The sequence below is a fragment of the Diabrotica virgifera genome, chromosome 4 (assembly GCF_917563875.1).
Source record: "Diabrotica virgifera virgifera chromosome 4, PGI_DIABVI_V3a".
Lineage (NCBI taxonomy): Eukaryota > Metazoa > Arthropoda > Insecta > Coleoptera > Chrysomelidae > Diabrotica > Diabrotica virgifera.
This window is the reverse complement of record NC_065446.1, coordinates 84540474-84557484: the sequence shown is the minus strand read 5'-3', so window position 1 is coordinate 84557484 and position 17011 is coordinate 84540474.

The following is a 17011-nucleotide window of genomic DNA, read 5'->3' as shown; positions in this document are numbered from 1 at the left end:
CAAGGCACAGCAAAAGTCAAGGTTCAGTCGAGCGAGCTAACCAAGTCGAGAAAATATTAGCAGCCTGGATGCAAGACAAGAGCACAACAACGTGGTCAAAATGACTGGCATTTTTTACGTTTATAATCTTATCCAGTATTTTACGTTTTAGAAAAATTATTTGCAAACAACCGCGGCAGCAAATTATTTACTGATCTTTAAAAAAGGGTTCAAGGCAGGTTTTGTTTATATTCGATTCAGAATTGGACTACCATCTCCATATAGTAACTATTTCAGCATCCTTATGCATCATCAGTGAAGATTATGCAGTCACAACTCTGAAGGGAATACAAACATTCTGCCTCTTTTAAAGCAAACCATCGCGATGCGATGAACCCGCCTTTTGAGACGCAATACAGCGACATCTCTCGTATTACGAGGAAAACGAAAAGCCCTAGATACAAAGTTTAGTACTTTTTAAACAATTAGAATAATTGAAATAAAAATATAATAAACAATATTTTAAATCCAAGACTTTTCGTTAATCAACTGCTTTCTGGCTGCATCCCATATCTCCGGATTTTACAATATATAATCACATAGAGACGACGAAATAGGAGAAAGCAAATAGAGGACACTTAGGCCACGCATTTACCTTCTCTTCGTCTAGGAAAAGGACGGAAAGACAGTTTCTAAATACTCACAAATTGAGTAAAAATGAAAAAGATAAAAAAGGGTTCAAGACAGGTTTTGTTTATATTCGATTCAGAGTTGGACTACCATCTCCATATAGTAACTATTTCAGCATCCTTATGCATCATCAGTGAAGATTATGCAGTCACAACTCTGAAGGGAATACAAACATTCTGCCTCTTTTAAAGCAAACCATCGCGATGCGATGAACCCGCCTTTTGAGACGCAATACAGCGACATCTCTCGTATTACGAGGAAAACGAAAAGCCCTAGATACCAAGTTTACTACTTTTTAAACAATTAGAATAATTGAAATAAAAATATAATAAACAATATTTTAAATCCAAGACTTTTCGTTAATAAACTGCTTTCTGGCTGCATCCCATATCTCCGGATTTTACAATATATAATCACATAGAGACGACGAAATAGGAGAAAGCAAATAGAGGACACTTAGGCCACGCATTTACCTTCTCTTCGTCTAGGAAAAGGACGGAAAGACAGTTTCTAAATACTCACAAATTGAGTAAAAATGAAAAAGATAAAAAAGGGTTCAAGACAGGTTTTGTTTATATTCGATTCAGAGTTGGACTACCATCTCCATATAGTAACTATTTCAGCATCCTTATGCATCATCAGTGAAGATTATGCAGTCACAACTCTGAAGGGAATACAAACATTCTGCCTCTTTTAAAGCAAACCATCGCGATGCGATGAACCCGCCTTTTGAGACGCAATACAGCGACATCTCTCGTATTACGAGGAAAACGAAAAGCCCTAGATACAAAGTTTACTACTATTTAAACAATTAGAATAATTGAAATAAAAATATAATAAACAATATTTTAAATCCAAGACTTTTCGTTAATAAACTGCTTTCTGGCTGCATCCCATATCTCCGGATTTTACAATATATAATCACATAGAGACGACGAAATAGGAGAAAGCAAATAGAGGACACTTAGGCCACGCATTTACCTTCTCTTCATCTAGGAAAAGGACCGAAAGACAGTTTCTAAATACTCACAAATTGAGTAAAAATGAAAAAGATAAAAAAGGGTTCAAGGCATAAGGATGCTGAAATAGTTACTATATGGAGATGGTAGTCCAACTCTGAATCGAATATAAACAAAACCTGCCTTGAACCCTTTTTTATCTTTTTCATTTTTACTCAATTTGTGAGTATTTAGAAACTGTCTTTCGGTCCTTTTCCTAGACGAAGAGAAGGTAAATGCGTGGCCTAAGTGTCCTCTATTTGCTTTCTCCTATTTCGTCGTCTCTATGTGATTATATATTGTAAAATCCGGAGATATGGGATGCAGCCAGAAAGCAGTTTATTAACGAGAAGTCTTGGATTTAAAATATTGTTCATTATATTTTTATTTCAATTATTCTAATTGTTTAAAAAGTAGTAAACTTTGTATCTAGGGCTTTTCGTTTTCCTCGTAATACGAGAGATGTCGCTGTATTGCGTCTCAAAAGGCGGGTTCATCGCATCGCGATGGTTTGCTTTAAAAAAGGCAGAATGTTTGTATTCCCTTCAGAGTTGTGACTGCATAATCTTCACTGATGATGCATAAGGATGCTGAAATAGTTACTATATGGAGATGGTAGTCCAACTCTGAATCGAATATAAACAAAACCTGCCTTGAACCCTTTTTTATCTTTTTCATTTTTACTCAATTTGTGAGTATTTAGAAACTGTCTTTCGGTCCTTTTCCTAGACGAAGAGAAGGTAAATGCGTGGCCTAAGTGTCCTCTATTTGCTTTCTCCTATTTCGTCGTCTCTATGTGATTATATATTGTAAAATCCGGAGATATGGGATGCAGCCAGAAAGCAGTTTATTAACGAAAAGTCTTGGATTTAAAATATTGTTTATTATATTTTTATTTCAATTATTCTAATTGTTTAAAAAGTAGTAAACTTTGTATCTAGGGCTTTTCGTTTTCCTCGTAATTACTGATTTTTATTTGAATCTAGACAAGGCGAAAACGGCGGGTTCGAAGGGACAAATATTCCCATGAGATTTTTTTGCATAATCACATTCGTGAAACATCCCAGAATACGGTTCAAGAAGTCGCCCATGTGAAAAGTGGGCCAATTTTTTTTTTAATTTTTTTTAATCAAATTGCAAGAATCAATATTTTTGGCCTGAACAATTTTTTCTTTAATTTTTTGGATCATTCTGGACAAAAAAGGTCTCTTATAATTTTTCTCTGAAGTTGATCGTTTTCGACTTATAAGCAATTTAAAATTGAAAAAACGAAAAATGGCGATTTTCAAGGCTTAATAACGGTTAAAATTATTATTATGAAAGTCAATAAATATATGACTAAATCAAAGTTTAAAGCCCCCTACAAGATCCTGAAGAAATTTTTGTCATTATTTTATTACTAAGCTGTTATTTTTAAGTAATAATAATAAGCACCATGCACGTGTGCGGGGCTGTAAACGCTGAGTGCGAGAGAGAAGCCTTTCCAGCAGTCCAATTTTGTGCATCTTACTCGCACTCACATTTACAGCAGCGTCAATACGATCTAACCACTCATTGTTATTAATTAAAAATAACAGCTTAGTAGTAAATTAATGACACAGATTTCTTCAGGATCATGTCGCGGCGACTTTAAATTTTGATTTAGTCACTTTCTGACTTTCAAAATAATAATTTTTGGCCATTCTTAGTCTTAAAAATGGCCATTTTCGCGTTTTTCAAATTTTAACTTGCTTATAATTCGAAAAAGATCAACTTTAGAGAAAAATTATAAGAGACTTTTCTTGCCCAGAATGGTCCAAAAAACCTAAAAAAAATTAGTCCGGGGCAAAAATATTGATTTTTTCAATTTGATTAAAAAAAATTGTTAAAAAAATTGGCCCACTTTTCTCGTGGGCGACTTCTTGAACCTTATTCTGGGATGTCTCACGAATGTGATTATGCAAAAATATCTCATGGGAATATTTTTCCCAACGAACCCGCCGTTTCCGCCTTGTCTAATCTGGAAATTACTGGAAAGTTAAGTAAAAACTAGTTTTGACGGAATTATGTTTAGTATCAACTAGAATTAACTGAAAATATTTGATAGTTCTAGTTTTCACTAGTTAAAACTAGAGTTGTCTAAAGCCCATAATAAAAACTAGTTTTTTCTAGTTAATTCGGGTTTTAGATAACTGAAATCGGGTTTTTACGGTAACATATACATTAACAATGTAGGGTAATTTATGAAACTATAAACAATTTTTGCTTATCAAAAATGAATATCCATTTTAAATTTCGTTGCAACACAAAACTACAGCCGCATCACTATTCCAGTTCAATCAGAGAGTGCAGCAAACACCTTTACCGGTTTCGAAACTTATTAGTCTCTCATCAGGAGGCACATATGCTGCTCTCTCTGACCCAGCTAGGACAAACCCCTGCTTGCAGTCACGGATTGCAACAAACGAAATGGCAGGGATACCCTAGCGGCAACTGGTATCAAAAAACTAAGTTTTCAATCTAATAGCACATATAACAACACCCAAAAATGCTATTCTACATCCTACCAGACTGAAATCCATCGTTTTAACTGAAAACAATATTTTTTGTTTTTTTTTAATTCTTACTTAGTTTTTTGTTTTTTACCTATACAATTTTTAAATTTCAATTCAACAACCGAGTCCGTTCCTTATAGCCAGGGAGGTAGTGTCAAATTTGACCGGAGCATTTTAGCATGGCTGTTTTCTTTTTATTTAGGTAGGTGTTCCAAAGCTTATTAATAAATGATGTGTCAGCTGGCCCAAAACCGGGGATTTTAGACAAGAAAAGGTAAAATATGAAAGTTGATGGAGAAACGCTACAACTTAAATGTCAAATATTTATATACGTTACTCAGAACATTTGATAGACTTGCTTACTTGGCTCCTACCTTTCACTCAGGAGATCCGGGTTCAAATCTTGGCGCGGAAAATTATTTTTGTTTTTTAAATTTACATTTTATTTTGAAAAATAGTTATTTTTATAACACCACGGCATGTCCACTTGGCCAGCTAACATTTTTTGCAATGTACATGATGCAGCTGACGCTTTTTTATTACAATCTAAAATTCATAAATTATTGATTTATACTTTTTAATCTTTGCCACACTAGTCCAAAAATATTTTTTTATTATTAACTAGCTGACCCGGCAAACTTCGTACCGCCTTAAAACTAAATAATATTTGAAAGTTTAATACCTAAAAATTACCAGAAAACCAAAAAATACTAAAAAATATTGCGTACCTATACTTTTTTTTACCAAATGCATAGTTTACGATTCTATAAGGGACACCCGTGTTTAGCTGCCCCCCCCCACTTGCAAAAATTAAAAAACAAATAGCCCTGATTTATGAGCTATTTATGAGCTCTCATATTCCGCAAACTAAAAATTTTGAGCTCGTTCCACTGAGCAGGAATTTAATACCCTAGTGGGGGGGGGCTGAGTCAGCCCCCCCCACTACTTAAAAATAGGAATATTGAATCGGTTTTTGCGGCAGAATTACGAGCTATTTATGAGCTCTTGAAATTATATAGTTTCGATTTTTGAGCTCATCCCCTTCACCCCCAAACAACCCTTTAATTGATTTAACTTAAGAGAAAGATGCTGAGTAAACTTAAAATATATCGTATTGCGAATATAATTCCTATAGCTTATATACTCTAAGAATAAACTATTAAATCAAGAGCATTTCGATTATTGAGCTACAACCCCTTCGCCAGAAAACCACCCTATCTTCCCGGCTTAAGAGAAAGTTGTATTTAAAATGCGTTAAACTAATTATTTAGCGACTACATATCATTTAATAATTTATAAGCTTCCAAATTACGTGCATTTAGATCAGTAAATTGCAATTTATTTTGTATAGTGCAGTCACTGAAGGTAAAAATCAACGATTACCTTCAATTTCGGTGAACCTTCATCGATTTTCACGAAAATTGGTCAGTGGTTAGAGGATACGTCAAGAAACAAAGGTGACATGGTACCACCTTGCGCCTTTACCCTGAGGGTGGACACCGCCCCTTCTCGGGGGTGAAAATTATTTTATAAAAAATAAATGCACAAATCAATAAAAGAACAAATTAAAAGCAAAATTTATTATATAAAGTTAATAAAGTAAGTCAATACTTTTTAAGTTATTAAAGATCAAAGATTTTAATTATTTGTGAAAAAAATGCATGTTTTGAAAAGGTTTTTTGTAAATCACTGAAAAACTTTAAGTTTTTACAAAAAAGTTAATAGTAGTTTAATTCGTATAGCTTATATTCTAAGAATAAACTCTTAAATCACGCGTCTTTCGATTATAGAGCTACAACCCCTTCGCAAGAAAACGACCCCATATTCCCGGCTTAAGAGAGAGTTGTTCTTAAAATAATTTAAATTAATTATTTGGCGACTACATATCGTTTAATAATTTATGAGCTTGCAAAATATATGGTGAGCGGATTTTGATACTATCAACTTTTTCTGCATCTTATTTTTCATAGGTATTTCTAAGTACTTTGACAAGTATTTAGTACCTAAGTGTTATAAAATGCATCTCTTTCCCGTTATTTAAGCTTGAACCCTTAGATTTTAACAGTCGCGGAAAAAAATATACATTTAATTACCAATAACTTACTTTAAATTAACATTAAAGGGTTTTTCAAGTAAGCAATTTATTATATTTTTATTAGCTTCAATTTTAGTGATGAAAACTTTTTTGTAAAAACTTACAGTTTTTGAGTCATTTATGAAAAATCGCTCTAAAGCATGCATTTTCTTTCCAAAAATTAAAATATTTGATCTTTAATAACTCAAAAAGTATTGATTTATTTTAATCACATTATATAACAAATTTTGCTTACAATTTGTCCCTCTCTCGATTTGTGGGGTTATTTTTAATAAAGTAATTTTCACTCCCGAGAAGGGGTGACATATACCCCAGGCTAAAACCCCAAGTTGTTATTGTCAATTCGTGAAAATAAATGGAGATTTACCGAAATCGAAGGTACTAGTTGATTTTTACCTTCAGTGACTGCACTACAGAAAGAAAATGGCAATTCAATAATTGAGATGCGAATATTTTGCAAGCTCATAAATTATTAAACGATATGTAGTCGCCAAATAATTAATTTAAATTATTTTAAGAACAACTCTCTCTTAAGCCGGGAATATGGGGTCGTTTTCTTGCGAAGGGGTTATAGCTCTATAATCGAAAGACGCGTGATTTAAGAGTTTATTCTTAGAATATAAGCTATACGAATTAAACTACTATTAACTTTTTTGTAAAAACTTAAAGCTTTTCAGTGATTTACAAAAAACCTTTTCAAAACATGCATTTTTTTCACAAATAATTAAAATCTTTGATCTTTAATAACTTAAAAAGTATTGACTTATTTTATTAACTTTATACAAAAAATTTTGCTTTTAATTTGTTCTTTTATTGATTTGTGCATTTATTTTTTATAAAATAATTTTCACCCCCGAGAAGGGGCGGTATCCACCCTCAGGGTAAAGGCGCAAGGTGGTACCATGTCACCTTTGTTTCTTGACGTATCCTCTAACTACTGAACAATTTTCGTGAAAATCGATGAAGGTTCACCGAAATTGAAGGTAATCGTTGATTTTTACCTTCAGTGACTGCACTATACAAAATAAATTGCAATTTACTGATCTAAATGCGCGTAATTTGGAAGCTTATAAATTATTAAATGATATGTAGTCGCCAAATAATTAGTTTAATGCATTTTAAGTACAACTTTCTCTTAAGCCGGGAAGATAGGGTGGTTTTCTGGCGAAGGGGTTGTAGCTCAATAATCGAAATGCTCTTGATTTAATAGTTTATTCTTAGAGTATATAAGCTATATGAATTATATCCGCAATACGATATATTTTAAGTTTTCTCAGCATCTTTCTCTTAAGTTAAATCAATTAAAGGGTTGTTTGGGGGTGAAGGGGATGAGCTCAAAAATCGAAACTATATAATTTCAAGAGCTCATAAATAGCTCGTAATTCTGCCGCAAAAACCGATTCAATATTCCTATTTTTAAGTAGTGGGGGGGGGCTGACTCAGCCCCCCCCACTAGGGTATTAAATTACTGCTCAGTGGAACGAGCTCAAAATTTTTAGTTTGCGGAATATGAGAGCTCATAAATAGCTCATAAATCAGGGCTATTTGTTTTTTAATTTTTGCAAGTGGGGGGGGGCCAGCTCAACACGGGTATAAGGGACATAGGTACAGACAAACATTCATTTTTATGTATTATAGAGAATAGGGAAATATTTAGATTGCTATTAAAAAATGGGGGTTGGTGCGAGAAAAGTGAAAATTTAGGGCTGTATCTTTCGGTTCTACAACATATAAAATTAAGAAAAAACAGTTTGTCCAAAAAAATAACAAATAATGTCTCCCTTTCCACTTAGATTGTTGGTCTTACCAAATCAGGAACCTTCAGAGGTTCATGTACAACAGATTTGCTTATTAACATCAATCATAATATTATGACCAAGAATGCATAGTTTGCGATTCTATAAAAGACAAACAGATTTTTTTATATTGTCTCGTATAAATAATAAAAACGTGGTATTATAAAAATAATTATTTTTCAAAATAAAATGTCAATTTAAAAAACAAAAAGAATTTTCCGCGCCAGGATTTGAACCTAGATCTCCTGAGTGAAAAGTAGGAGCCAAGTAAGCAAGGCTATCAAATGTTCTGAATAACGTATATAAATATTTGATATTTAAGTTGTAGCGTTTGTCCATCAAATTTCATATTTTACCTTTTCTTGTCTAAAATCGCTGGTTTTGGGCCAGCTGACACATCATTTGTTAATAAGCTTTGGAACACCTACCTAAATAAAAAGAAACCAACCATGCTAAAATGCTCCGGTCAAATTTGACACTACCTCCCGGGCTATTACTCCATTAGACTCATATATGACTTCTATTTTCCTATAATATAAGTTTTCTATGATACGTTGGGTCTTAGGTTCTTAATCCTAAATTAGCGCCGTCCTAAATCCAACCTGGGTTTCATCTAGGTCTCTTTCACAATGACTTCTTATTCTTCCATGAGTAACGCAAAAAAATAATTTTCAACGTGCAGCTCATAAGAGCAATTCACCAGTATTCGTCGCATATTCTTGATTTTGACCGATTTTATTGCATGAACATGTAATAATATATAACATTTGCTCTGTATATTATACAGACTATATTTAGTCTGGGCTGATTATCGGAGAATAGGCCATTTTTGGGAAAAGTTATTTACCAGCAATTTTATTGCTGGAATCGAATTATAAGATCCTATTTAATAATATAGGTATGCAAAGTCCTCAGACAGTGTGCTATTTTTTTATAAACAAAATGGCGCCCGAAAATCGTGTTTTTTTCAATTATTGTTCTATATCTCCGAAGATTTTAATTTTACAACAAAAACACCCAAATAAAAACTCACTGTGATTAAATTCTGCATAGAAACGTGTTTTTCCCGATCTGATCCGATGAAGATTTTCCTCGGAAAATGCGGGTTTTCCCAAAAAAATCTTTAATTTTCAAATAAAGTTTTGGATAAGTAATTATCTACCAATATTTAAATAATTTGGTGACTTAAAATCCTTCTTGGTTGTTTCTATTATAGTTCTAGAAGCTGATGAAAATTAAACGAATATTTTAGTAACAATTCAATTGTTAATTAATAATTTACGGTCGCAATACTAACCAAAATAATTATGATACACTGATCAAACTTTGAAATCTTATAAAGATGAGATGCCTATTTAACATTTTGTCGACAAAATATAAATTTTTTATTTTTTTTGCATAATCTTTAAATGTTAAAAAAAATAGTTATAAACAAATTAACGTTTCTCAGAAAGTTTTTATTATATTGTAATTTTAAAAAATAGCTAAAATGCGCATTTAAAATATCTTGAAAATGAATGCTTTAAAACTTTTTTGTAAGCATTTACAAAAAAGATATGAAACAGCAAAATAAACATACGATTACTACGGTGTTTATAATTGTTTTAATTCTTTCAAAGCGTAGAAGTGAGTTTCAAGTACAAGCTAATTATTTACAAAAAAATATCGATTATCAGTTTAATGGTTGTATTTTAATTAAATATTATAAATATATTTTTTTGTAATTTTCACCCGCGAAAGTAGAATAATACAGCACTGTAGCTAAAATTTTCACTCGGAGCGACGACCGGCCGCGCGAGGCCTAAACTTTTATAAATAATGTATGCTGCGTGTCAGTCGCTTCGAGTGAACATTTTAGCTCCGACTCTGTATCAGGCCTAATTTGGCGCTAAAAATTACAAAAAAATATTTTTAATATTTGATTAAAATATAACCATTGCACCAATTTTTGACATTCTTTGTGAGTAATTAGATTGTACCATAGACTCACTTTTAAGCTTTGAAACAATTAAAACAAATTATAAACAACGGAGATTTTCGTATATTAATTTTGCTGTTTCATAACTTTTTTTCAAATTGTTGGAAAATTTTTTTAAAACATTCATTTTAAAGACCTATGAAATACGCATTTTAAGTATTTTATAAAATTAGAATATAGTAAACAATTTCTGAGAAATGTTAATTTTTTTATAACAATTTTTTAAACATTTAAAAATTATGCAAAAAATGAAAAATTTATATTTTGTCGACAAAATATTAAATAGGCATCACACCATTATACTCTTTCTAAGTTTGATCAATGTCTCATGATTATTTTGGTTGTTATTGCGACTGTAAATTGTTAATTAACAATTGAATTGTTGCTAAAATATTCGTTTCATTTTTACCGGCTTCTGAATTTATAATCTAAACCAAGAAAGCTTTTATTTTACCAAGCTATATAATTATTGATAAATAATTATTGGCTCAAAGAATTTATTTGAAAATTCGATATTTTGTTGGGAAAACCCACATTTTCCGAGGAAAATTTTCGTCGGAGCAAATCGGAAAAAACATGCTTCTATGTAGAATTAAATTGGGGTGAATTTTTATTTGAGTGTTTTTGGTGTAAAGTTAAAATCTTCGGAGTTATAGCGCAATAATTGAAAAAAATACGATTTTTCGGCGCCATTTTGTTTATAAAAAAAGTAGCACACTATCTGCGGACTTTGAATACCTATATTAATAATATATACAGTCGGAAAAATGAAGGAATACCCATGAACGAACATATAAAACACGCTGTATTTTCCTGTCACCGGGTCACAAAGAAAATTGCCCAGCGCAAGTACATGTTATAATAATTATTACATGTACTTGCGCTGGCCAATTTTTTATGTGACACGGTGACAGGAAAATACAGCGTGTTTTATATGTTCGTTCATGGGTATTCTTTAATTTTTCCTACTGTATGATCTTATAAGTCGATTACAGCAATAAAATTGCTGGTAAATAACCTTTCTTTGTACTTTACTAAGTAGACCAGCGTATTATAACTATTTTTTTTTCAAAATTTAAAGATTATGCAAAAAAAAACAACATTTATGTTTTGTCGATAAAATATTAAATAAGCATCTCATCTTTATAATCTTTATAATTTTGATCAATGTATCATGATTATTTTGGTTATTATTGCGATCGTAAATTGTTAGTTAACAATTGAATTGTTGCTAAAATATTCGTTTAATTTTCACCGGCTTCTGGAATTACAATCTATACCAAGAAAGCTTTGATGTCTCTAAGTTATTTAATTATTAATTAATAATTACTTACCTAAAACTTTATTTGAAAATTAGAGATTTTGTTAGGAAATCCTGCATTTTCCGAGGAAAATTTTCGTCGGAGCAGCAAATCGTGAAAAACATATCTCTATGCAGAAATTAATTGCGGTGAATTTTTATTTGGGTGTTTTTGTTGTAAAATTAAAATCTTCAGAGTTATAGAGAAATAATTGAAAAAAATACGATTTGTCGGCGCCATTTTGTTTATAAAAAAAGTAGCACACTATCTGCGGACTTTGCATACCTATATTATTAATATAGAGGATCTTATAATTCGATTCCAGCAATAAAATTGCTGGTAAATAACTTTTCCATGAATTTTGCTAATTAGCCCAGAGTAATTAAATTATACACGGTTATACTTCTCATAATAGTCAAATTTGGAGGAAGGGAATAAACGGACGTAGGCTTCTTAACTGGTCATGACAGGTGACGTAATAGTGACAGATGACTTTACAGCGCCACTGTGACAGATAATTTTAAATGGTACCTTATGGCAAATGATACCTCGTTTGAACGGTATTCAAATACCTATTGAGTGATAATAACTACTTGGGTTTAAGTTGATTTTGACTTTGGTGAATAAATTAAATAAATATAATATTGTAGTTTCGCATTTAATTAATAAAAATTGAAATGTCTGCCTTTGGTTATTTTGTCAAAAAGATTGACGTTTTTCAATTCTCTAACAGTTTTTACGTCAACGTTAATCTTTTTGACAAGTAACCATAGGCGGAATTTTGAATTATTATTAATTAAATGCGAAACTGCAATTTGAGATTTATTTCATTTATTCATCAAAATGAGCTTAAACTTAAACAAAATTAGTATGACTGAATAGGTATTTTCAATACCTTTCAAACGAAGTATCACTTGCCATAAGGTCTCAGTTAAAATTATCTGTCACAGTGGCGCTGTAAAGTCATCTGTCACTATTACGTCACCTGTTAGGACTAGTTAAGAAGCCTACTTCCGTTTATGTCCTCCCTCCAAATTTCAATATTATAAGTATATAACCGTTCAAAATATACGAGGGGGGAGACGGACTTTTGACTAGCACTGTTTAATTATTTGATGTAGCCAAGGTACATTATAAAAATATACATACCTAATTGTGACTTAATTTTTTTGGTCAAATTATTTATACAATTTTTAAATTTTAATTCCAAAAAACCGAGTTATTTCCTTACTTCATTTTAAATTAAATTTTTAATATCCATATTATATATTTCAAAAGATAAAAGAACAGCTTTAACTTCATATTTCTTACACTTTTCCCTAATTTAATATTCATTGCTGCACCATATTAATGGCTCTTTGCTTTATAGTAGATCGTGGATACGCGAGAACTTTAATTAAATAACTGTTAAAAATTATTAATGGGAATATTATAATATTGCTAATGCAACATGAGGGATCCCGGCGATCCTATTACAGCTATTTTGCATTGCTTAATTGAATTTTTGATAAATCGTTGCATACAAATACTTTATCTCCTTATTTTTTGAAAAAATTTTTCGTTCCTTGTCATGATGACAAAAATACACTAAGAACCATTCATACTCAACAATTTGAAACATAGGATATATTATTATGTACGATACCAGCAAGAAAGTATTTTGTGATGTTATTCTGATATTTAGATTTTAAACTTTAGCTTTAGATATTGTTACTCATACAGGCTTTCAACATCCCCCAAAACCGACGAATCAATTTTTATCACCTGAATTTTAAATGAAGCTAAGAAACAGTCCAAATACAAAAAATGCATCTACTAAATGACATTCAGTGTGTAACGATCCATACCAAAAAGCCGCAATGCAGAAGCTGTGGTATCTCAAACAGTCATGAGAACCAGAAGACTCCTTAAATAACATATGGATAAAAACAATATCCATATTGCATACTGCCGTGAAAAACATTAGGAGTGGTGGAGAATAAAGAAAGAAGTAATGGATAATAGAATACACATGGATAATAATACAAGAAAGGAAGTGTTTTATGCCACAGGAATGATAAATGATAATGATAAATATGATAAAGAGAACACACTTGAACAAAACCTGCATGACAATAGAAGGGCATAAAACCATAACTGGAACCAGAGACAAATTAAAAAAGAATAAAGCAGATAACATGTTCCTTTACACTAGTTTACACCCCTATTATAGCTAGGAAGACAAATGCCTAGTTGCACCAAGAGAGCTTATTTTTATTATTGTGGCTTATTTCCCATAAAAAATACGTAATTATAAAAATGCCACAAGGAAATAGCTTCAGAACAACATTAAGAGAGCTTAAGCTTAAGACTTGCCTTAAGCTCAGATTAGGAAACATACGCGTTGCACTATTGAGTCTTAGATCAATTTTCAGCTTGCCACAATGGATATCCACTGGGAATGCATCTTAAACTTGTCACTTAAGACGTGTTTAGATTAGAATCGAAATTATGGTGCAACGTAATTGGGATTTAAGGCGGTCCTATCTATAAGCTAAGTTGATCTAAGCTGGACTTTAAGGTTTGTTGGTGCAACCAGTTATAAGCTCAGTTTATACAATGTCCTTATTTTTCCCATTGCTACATACGCAGCTGAACTATGGTCTCTCACAAGAATTGAGAGAAGTAAGATCGAAGTTTTCGAAATGTGGATCTACAATAGAATTCTACGCATGTCCTGAACAGAACAGAGAACCAACCTCTCAATTCTCGAAAAATTTCAGATAAAAGAAAGGTTAATAAAAATTAAACCGAGCAGACTTAAATTACTTCAGCCACATAGCCAGAAGAACGATGTCTATGAAACTATCGGTAGTAGAAACCCAAAGACCAAGAGGAAGATTTCGAACATGATGGACAGACCAAATGAAGACCCCTATTTCCAGGTATGACAATTCCTACGTGGAGATGTCCACCTAGCACAGGATCGCAACCAATGGATACAGCATGAATGCCATCACGCCCTGACCAGGGCGCAAGGAATGAGAAGGAAGATTGCATATATAATTTTGTTAGATATGAATGATATTAAAATAATAATAATAGTAATAATAATAATAGCTTTATTGCCCAACAGTTTCCCATTTACAGGACAATGATAAAAATATTACATAATTTATAACACCTGTTATAGGTAAGATAAAGATTTAAGCAGTAGTACCAAAAAAATAACATTAATAATACAAGTTAGACTAAAATTAATATAAATTCAAACAGAAAAAGAAAATAAATTAATAAAAAAAAATAAAATAAAAAATTAGTGCTTATTTCAGAAACTCAATAGCCACTTTTATAAAGTTCCTTTGAGAACATAAAAAAATGTCACAATGCTTACCAATAACATTAAAATTTCTAAACATTACATTAATAGGAGCCTTACATATAATATTTGTACGAGCTCTTGTACACCTAAATAATACATTTGTTCTTGAATTTGACCTTGGAATATTAAAATTAATGTTTTCTAATATTGAAATACAATCAATTGCATTATTAACAAGTTTGTACAAAAAAATTAAAGATGCAACTTTTCTTCTTAATTCTAAACTACACATACTAAAACGATCACACAAGTAATTATTATCTACACCTCTAGCCGGATAAAGACCATTTACTTTAAACATTAAAAATTTTAGAAATTTTCTCTGAACGTTTTCAATTGCAATGTTATGACAATCATAGAAAGGACTCCATACAATACTGGCATATTCAAGTTTAGAGCGGACATAAGTATAATATAGCAATGTTAATGACTTTATATTATTAAATGATTTACAATTGCGAATTAAAAACCCATAAGCCTTCAACGCTTCAGAAACTTTAACACACATATGTTCCACAAAAGTGAGTTTTTTGTCAAAAATTACACCCAAATCCTTAACCGTGTTCTGTCTTTCTAATATTCTATCGTGACAACTATAGTTAAATACAAATAAACTTGATCTCCTAGAAAAAGTGACTACTTTACATTTTTTTGTGTTAAGTTGTAATTTGTTGCTGTTGCACCAATTTTCCAATATTTCTATATTCTGCTGAAGTTGGTTACAATCATCCAGCTCCCTAATAGTAGAAAATATTTTCAAATCGTCAGTAAAGCCCAATCTTTCGCATAAAATATTTTCAAGAAGGTCATTAATAAATAGTAGAAAGAGAAATGACCGAGATTGGAACCTTGAGGCACACCAGACGCAGCAAGATATTTTTCTGAGACATAACCATTATATGCTACAAACTGCATTCTTCCCTGAAGATACGATTTTAACAATAATAGAGCACTGTCAGTAAAACCAAAAGTTGAAAGCTTGCTAAGTAATACTTCATGATCAATTCTCTCAAAAGCCTTCCAAAAATCGGTATATATAACATCAACTTGGCCATTATCGTCAATAACTTCAGAAAGATATTGGGTAAAATAAACCAAATTGGTTACAGTTGATCTTTTATTAACAAAACCATGCTGACGAGATGAAATATAAAGTTGAACAGAAGATAAGATAAAAGAATGATACCAAAAATAATTCTTTATCTTAGCAGGTTATATCAGTTGTTCAATTATTCACTTATATTTCACAAAAAAATTGCATTGTTCACTGTATGATTTCGATAATTTTCACAATTTTAAATTATTACTAAAGCCAATCCTGAGTAAAAAGTTTTACCCTCCATCCTACCCCCTCTTTTTTAAATACAGACCTTCGTGAATAATAAATAAGAAACATAAACCTGCTCCCTTCTTCTCTCTCTTTTTCCAATTTTGACTCTGGACGAGAACACACGATTATCTTACAGTGGGTGATCAAATTATTAGGGCCACCTCAGAAAATTTTACTTTTTGTTTTATAGTGGTATGTAAGCTTTTTCTTCATACGGTCCACAGTTGCTTTGAAACTTTAGAAATGGAAGCTATGTCTCTGTTGGAGTGATTAGTGTCGAATAATAGAGTTTTATTTCTGCTGTTTTCCTTGATGAGATATCTTTGGTTGTCCCCATGATTTTCTGGTACCACTAATGTAGCGAACATGCAATGTTTATAAAATTCACAAAAGAATAGTATAGAATTGTCAGAATATCACTAGATAGCAATGGAAACTCTCAAAGTTTATTATAACTCTAAACACCAAGAATAAAAAATAATATGCACACGAGTTGCAAGCTAGGCTGGACAGCATTGATAAACAATGGCATTTGAATCACATATTGCTACGCACGCGTGTTGCCACTGTGCCAGACTATTTATTTCATCATGGCATCTACACTTTTAACGGAGTGATTGCCGCCGTCTTTGGCTCGGCTGTCCCAAGTAGAAACACTGTAAGCGCCAATTCGAAAAATGCTCACCAGAGTAGAAAACGTAAAGGACTCAACTTTTCAAATTTCTATTTTGTTTGAAATAAAAGTGAACACACATTAATTTAGTAAAAAATACTCCTGTTTTTCAGTAAATAGTATTATGTCTAAATTTCATTTCCTGACTAGGTTTTGAACACATACAGTGTTTTTATTTGGGAAACCTGAAAATATAGTATAAAATTTTCCACTTTTTAAAGACATTAGTACCACAAATGATACTTTATTCAAGTTCCTTTAACAAAAATATAACAA